Genomic DNA, 6,780 nt, shown 5'->3' with positions numbered 1-6,780 from the left:
ACTTTCAGTGATCTGTAAATTCTAGGAAGCGAGTTACCCTCCAGGCAGATCTTGCTTAATTTGAAGGTGGGTGGGACTGCTGTATTCAGACTATTTCAACAGGGATGTTATTTTGTGACTGCAGACAGAAAAGGATAAGCAACTTACACCATCCCCACCTTCTTTTCAGATTTTTCCCAGATGTTTCCTTGGGATTTGTAGCTGGCCAGATAATCATAGCTATAAGTTGTGAGCAGTGCACAGCTATAAAGCTGAGAACTTGTACATTGCCTCAGGTTATTTTCCCCATGCTGTGCTTTATACTATTTCCTCAGATGGTTGTGGAAAGGCAGGCAGCCAGATGTGAGATTAAAGGCTGTGTACAGTAGCAGAACTGGAAAACCACCTCACCAGAGCAATTTAGGGAGTAAAATCACCTTACTGGACTGATGACCGAAGGTGCAGAGAAGGGCTTAGTACCAGTGCTGTTTGGGAATATTTTGACAAAACATGTTTGCTGAAAAAAAGCCATGTCACTGAAGCTTTATTTGGAAAAGGGACAGTTTTAACAGAAGTTTTGAGGAGAAAGGTTTCTCAGGTCTGTGATGAAATTTCTGATCAGGACCAGATATGTTCCTATCCCAGGATATCCAATAGCCCCCTGGTTAGGGTGCTTGGCTAGTATCTGAGTAGCCCCGGCTTCAGATATTTGTTCTGCCTGGCTTAGAACTTAAACATGGGGCTCTCATATCCCTGCAGAGGGCCCTACCCATTGGGGGTATTGACTATGCTAGGGTAGGCCTCTTCCTTCACTTGTGCGGGAGAGGGAATAGTTCAAGCAAGGAACTGATTCCTCCCAGTTCTGCTGTCACAAGAGAATGCATTTTTAAACGTTACCAGGGGAATGAGGGGGCAGAAGTTCAGGGTGGTCCAATTATTTGGACACTGCTCAACCAGCCAGAGCTGCATCGACACATTCATCCTAGGGGAGAAAAGCTCTGTAGTGCCTCGAGCATTGACAGACAAGAAAAGAAGTTCGCAAGAGGCCAGGGAGCCTTTTACGTACCTATCGTGGGCTACTTCAGTTATAGCAGCAACAATATTGGAGGCTCAGAATAGTCATGTAGGTCTGTCCTATTGGTTAGAGTTGTTCTGAGTGAGCTCCCTAGGGATATGAGGCCTGCTGTACAGTTTTTGAACTCGTAACAATTCTGTATATGCTGGTGTAACTCATTAGATGTGCTTTCTACAACTGTAGCTCCTTGTCCTTCCTGGGGAGTTGTAAGCTGTAGTAGGATAACCCCAGCCACACTGGGGAGGTGGGCCATTTACACTGTTTTAATTACACGAGTATAATGCACCTGTGCAACCTTTGTTTTTGAGATAAGCCCTGAAGCATTTGGCAAGATGCCAGTCTTGATTGAGGCAGGAATTTTCAGAGTTGCCTACAGGCACTTGTTAATGGAAACTGGCTGTCCAACTCCCCTTCATCATCAAGGAGCACCCAGGCTCTTTGTAGTTTGGATTCTGCAGTAGTACAAGTTGCACTCAACGAGATGGTTAACATGCAGCAAAGCCATCCTGTTCACACAAAGGGCAATAGTTATGTAGAAAACAGAAGGGCAAACAAGATGAGCAATGTGCAGAGACACTGAGTGATGAGCATAAAATACTGTTTATTGACACAAACATTAGAAGGAGGCTAGCATTTGACAGTACAATGCACAGGCTGATGTCTCATCTTCTCATCTCTGAACTCAAGTGTATGCTGGATGAATGCATGTTAACTTGCAATGCTTAGACAGTTACATAATTTCAAGAGCTTTTTCTACAATACTAAGTGGCCTTTAGTAATTCGTCATAAAGTGGGCCTCAAATTGTAATGAAAAGTGAATGGTATGTGCATTAGCTTGACAGCTCTGTGTGGGCTAATTCAGGTGAGAATATTAGTTACCCAGAAGATAGTGAGGGATTAAAAATACAAGTGTTCACTGTTGTGAATGGTGTAGGCAATTAGAGAGAATGGTAGTCAAGGTGTTAAAATACAGACTTTTGAGGTCCAGTTGGTATTTCGCCCTTCTGCAAAGCATACTTAATATGAATTACATTAAAAAGGGGAAGACAGCTGCCTGTAGGAGAGTATGTTTACAGCAGGTTAGACACAGATGAGATGTACTTTCACTTGTTACCATCTATAAAAGATGAGACTAATATTGGCAGAATGCCCATTGTACTATATCTACACAACTGCAGCTTCATAGGCTGTTTTGGGCAAGACATACAGCATAGTTCAGGTACAGGAAGTCTGTTCATCTGTTTTGGGTTGGCATAGTTGATGGGATCTGGTTTTTCTGCTTGGGATAGAAGCTCTCAGGCCATAGGAATAAGATCAGGTGCTTGCTTTGCAAAGATCTCCTTTGAAGGCATGGCTTCACTGCCAATAGGTCCCCAGTCTGAATGCAGGGCCATTTCGCCCTTTGTGCCGTGGGTTTCGGAAGCTGAAAGAGTCTGTGTAGTCTCCTCTTGGACTCCTCTCTCATCTACTGCAGGCTCTGTGGATGCCAGAGGCTGGCGAGCTTGTACTTCACTCCTGCGTTCCAGTGTCTGAGGGAGCTCTTTGCTGGCTCCAAGAAAAGCAGCTGGGTTTTCTTGCTCAATGTACTTCTGTAGCTCTGGTTCAGCATCTCTGGTTCCAAAGCTTTCAGAATTTCATCCTTGCTTATTGCGGCATGTTCCCCTTCTGGTCTTCTGTTATAAAAGTTGGCGTTTGAGGATCTCAACCCCTATTTCAGTCTTTTATTCTGAGGTCTCAGTCAATGATTGCAGAGACTCAGCCTCTTCTGGGGTCTCCAGCACAGTCTATGGACCAGGACAGCTTCGTTTTCTGCTGTGGACTCAGCAGCAGCCTCACTGGTCACTTTAATAAACTTCAGAATGGTTAGTGCTGTTGTGTACATGCCCACGCTCTGTGCGGCAGACTGGACCTCAGTCGCTTACGCACGAAGTCCAACAGGCTGTGTCTCACGAGTGCTCCGGGGAAGCTCTTGTGTGGTTGGGACAGCAATCTGTATCTCAGTCTCTGCGACACAAGGGACTTCCATCTCTTCCGGGGCCTGGGCACTATTACTGCCCTCTGTAGCAGGCTCAGACTCATGGTCAGTTGATGCAGGTGTCTGTATTTGAGCCCCACCACTCTCTGGCATGCTTCACCCAGTGGATTGAGTAACAGTTTCTTTCACTGTCTCATTCTCCATTGTGTCTGTATCAGCAGCCCATACCTCCACCTCATCTCTGACCTCTGTGTTAAGATGGGCCTGGCTTTCTCCAGCAGGCAGAGCCTCACTTACTTTTGCAGGGTCAAGTTCCTTTTTCCCTCAGCTGCTTGTGTGGTTGGCCAGACACCAGCCTTTTGAAAACATTTGGGACAGATGCTGCCTCAGTCTCTGCCATAGGACGGGTCTCACCATTCCCTGTGATATTCGGAGACTCTGCCTCTGCGAGAAGTTGGGCCTCACCAGTCACATGCAGGATCTCTTCTATGATCTCTCCAGCTGGCCGGACTTTGCCAGCAGGCAGAGACTCTTGCATGGCTGGCAGAGCTGTTTGCTCCTTGCTCATTTTTTCTGTGCTCTGTGCAGTGTCGTAGGCCTCAGTGTCTGGCTTGCCCAGGGAAGTAGGCTGGGAGTCAGTCATTACATCTGAGGTTGCGATGGCAGGCTGACTGTCACCAGCCACCACTTTGGCATTTTGTGCTTGTAGCACCATAGGATGTGTTTTGGCCACCTCTGGAGTCTCGGTCACAGGTTGGGCCTCCCTGTTCTCTGTGGTCTTCTGTGCCTCAGCCACTTCTGCCATGCCAATAGGTTCAAGGGATCGAGCCTTTTGTGTCCTTTGTAGTCTGTGCAACAGCATGCGCCTCACTCACTTCTGTGGGCTCTAGAGCTGCCTTTGCAAGTGACAGGGACCCCTCAGTGTCTCGCAGGGCCTTGTGTGCAATCAGGGAAGCAAGTTGTGCCTCAGTCTCCTCCATGGGCTCTGCAGTAGCACAGGCCTCCGCATGATCGATTGCTTTCGGGGACACACCTTTTTCAGCAAGTTGCAAGTCTTCCGCAGAGGCCAGTTCTATCTCTACAACAGACTGTACCTCCCCAGTCATTTCTGGGGTCAATGCATCAGGCTCAGCCTCTCTGAGACCCTCTTGCATGGTTGGCATGAATCTCGGGTGCGACATAGCGAGGAAGGGCAGGGGGGCCCGTAAATAACTATCATCCTATTTACTTTTGAAGGTTTTGCTGAAACCTTTTCACAGTCAACTGCAGAAATATACACAAAATAGGAAATAATCATAAAAAAGTCAACAATAACATAACTTTTGGCAGCTAAATTGGTGCCAGAATGGCACCCGGGAGCAACTCCCCCTCCCCCCCATCACCATGCTACTGACCTGGGGAAGTGACTTAATTCCTCTAAGCCTTCCCCGTCAATCAGACGAGGATAATAAAACTGAACTATTTTTAGGAAGATTGCAAGACTTTGACAATTAGTGTTGGATTTTCAGAATACCCCAAACTCTATTTCCAGCTCAGGGCACTCAGCATATTTGAAAATCAGCTCTCTGATATTTGTAAAGCCCCCTGAGATCGTTGGGCAAAGTTGGGGTATGTCTACACTACAAAGTTAATTCGAACTAACAGACGTTAGTTCGAATTAACTTTGATAGGCGCTACACATACAAACCGCTAGTTCAAACTTAATTCGAACTAGCGGAGCGCTTAATTGGAACTAGGTAAACCTCATTCCATGAGGACTAACGCCTAGTTCGAATTAAGTAGTTCGAATTAAGGGCTGTGTAACCACTTAATTCGAACTAGTGGGAGGCTAGCCCTCCCCAGCTTTCCCTGGTGGCCACTCTGGGCACCACCAGGGAAACTCTTCTGCCCCCCTCCCGGCCCCGGAGCCCTTAAAGGGGCATGGGCTGGCTACGGTGCCCATGCCAGGTGCAAGCCTGCCAGCACCCAGCCAGCAGACCCTGCACCTGGCAGGGCTTGAGCCAGCCACCCGCTGCCACCCAGCCCTCCGCCTCTTCCTGGGACCAGGCTGGCGGCTCCCGGGAGCCTGCCCGGGTCCGCAAGAGGCGGGCGCCCACCTGCTCTAGTGCGGACATTGTGGACCTCATCCATGACCTCCGCACTAGGCACAGGAAAGTGGCCGTCTAGGGCAGGAGAGCTGCCAGCCTGGCCACCCAGGAGCATGTTTGCATGAAAATCTGGGAGGTCCAGTGAGAACCCCCCGACCCTGAGCCCTGAGCTTAGAATGGCCATATTGGGTCAGACCAAAGGTCCATCTAGCCCAGTAGTCTGTCTGCCGACAGCGGCCAACGCTAGGGACCCAGAAGGGGATGGACCGAAACAATGACCAAGCCATTTGTCTCGTGCCATCTATCTCCAGCCTTCCACAAACAGAGGCCAGGGACACCATATCTACCCCCTGGCTAATACCACTCCATGGACCCAGCTTCCATGAATTTATCTAAATTCTCTTTAAACTCTGTTATAGTTCTATCCTTCACAGCCTCCTGCAGCAAGGAGTTCCACAGGTTGACTATTTGCTTTGTGAAGAAGAACTTTCTGTTATTAGTTTGAAGCCTGCTACCCATTCATTTCATTTGGTGTCCTCTAGTCCTTCTATTACGGGAACTAATGAAGAACTTTTCTTTATGCACCCTCTCCACACCACTCGTGCTTTTATAGACCTCTATCATATCCCCCCTCAGTCTCCTCTTTTCTAAGCTGAGACGTCCCAGTCTCTTTAGCCTCTCTTCATATGGGACCTGTTCCAAACCCCTGATCATTTTAGTTGCCCTCCCCTCTCCCACCCTCTCTCTTCCCCTCTCCCACCTCCTTTTCCTAGTCTCCCCAGAGGTTAACCCCCCCCTCCCCCCGTTTTGTTAAATAAAGAGAGTTTCTATTTTTGAACACACGTGTCCTTTATATTGTACATCAGGAAGGGGGGCTAGGGAAGGATAAGTAGAAGGAGGTGAGGGAGGAATGGGGTACGAGCTTCCAATGGGGAGGACTGGGGTGGCTCTGCGGGCTCCTCGGGGTGGAAGCTCTCCTGCAGCCCCCTGATTCACACCCCCCACCCCGGATGCAGCCTGCGGCAAGTGTAGCCGGGCTGATGGCCGAGTGCTATGATGTGCCAAGTGTGGGCACTCAGGGCACTCCAAGCCAGGACTGCTTTGCTGTCCTCCATCGAGTTAGACAAGCGAGCGGGGAACCCCTGAGAACTGTCTGTCCGGGGTGGGGGTCGGGTCCCTTTAAGCACAGCCCTCGGCTAGCCTGAGACAGCAGCTCCACGCTCTAAGTCCTAATCTGATGCCCTGCCGGCACTGCTTCCGGCCATCCTTAACCTCAGTTCAGGGTCCACTCAATGTGGACATGCTAGTTCGAATTAGCAAAATGCTAATTCAAACTGGTTTTTAGGACTAGATGCACTAGTTCGAATTAGCTTAGTTCGAATTAACTAATTCAAATTAAGTTAGTTCAAATTAGTGCTGTAGTGTAGACATACCCTTACTGGTTGAGGGCAAAGTCTTCATAAGCTGGCATTAGTTAATTTGTAAGTCCTATTGGGAACAGGTCACCAGATAGCAAATGTGAACAATCAGAATGGGGTTGGGGTGCTATACGCACCTATAGAAGAAAAAGACCCAAATATTGAGACTGTTCCTAAAAAATAAGAATATCTGGCTACTCTATTGGGATACTGTATCCCACATGCAAATAAAGTAATTTGAGAGTT

At 48.3% G+C, this 6,780-nt stretch overlaps 1 pseudogene; it reads right to left on the bottom strand.

Annotated features, from left to right (window-relative positions):
- Window positions 1-2,349: 2,349 nt before the first annotated feature.
- On the bottom strand, window positions 2,350-4,210 carry LOC149521693 (uncharacterized; annotated as a pseudogene).
- Between the last annotated feature and the right edge of the window lie 2,570 nt (window positions 4,211-6,780).

This window comes from Pelodiscus sinensis, chromosome 25 (assembly GCF_052426305.1).
Source record: "Pelodiscus sinensis isolate ZL-2025 chromosome 25, ASM5242630v1, whole genome shotgun sequence".
In the NCBI taxonomy this organism is placed as follows: domain Eukaryota; kingdom Metazoa; phylum Chordata; order Testudines; family Trionychidae; genus Pelodiscus; species Pelodiscus sinensis.
Note: the sequence above shows the minus strand (reverse complement) of the source record. Positions and strands in the feature narration are given on the sequence as shown.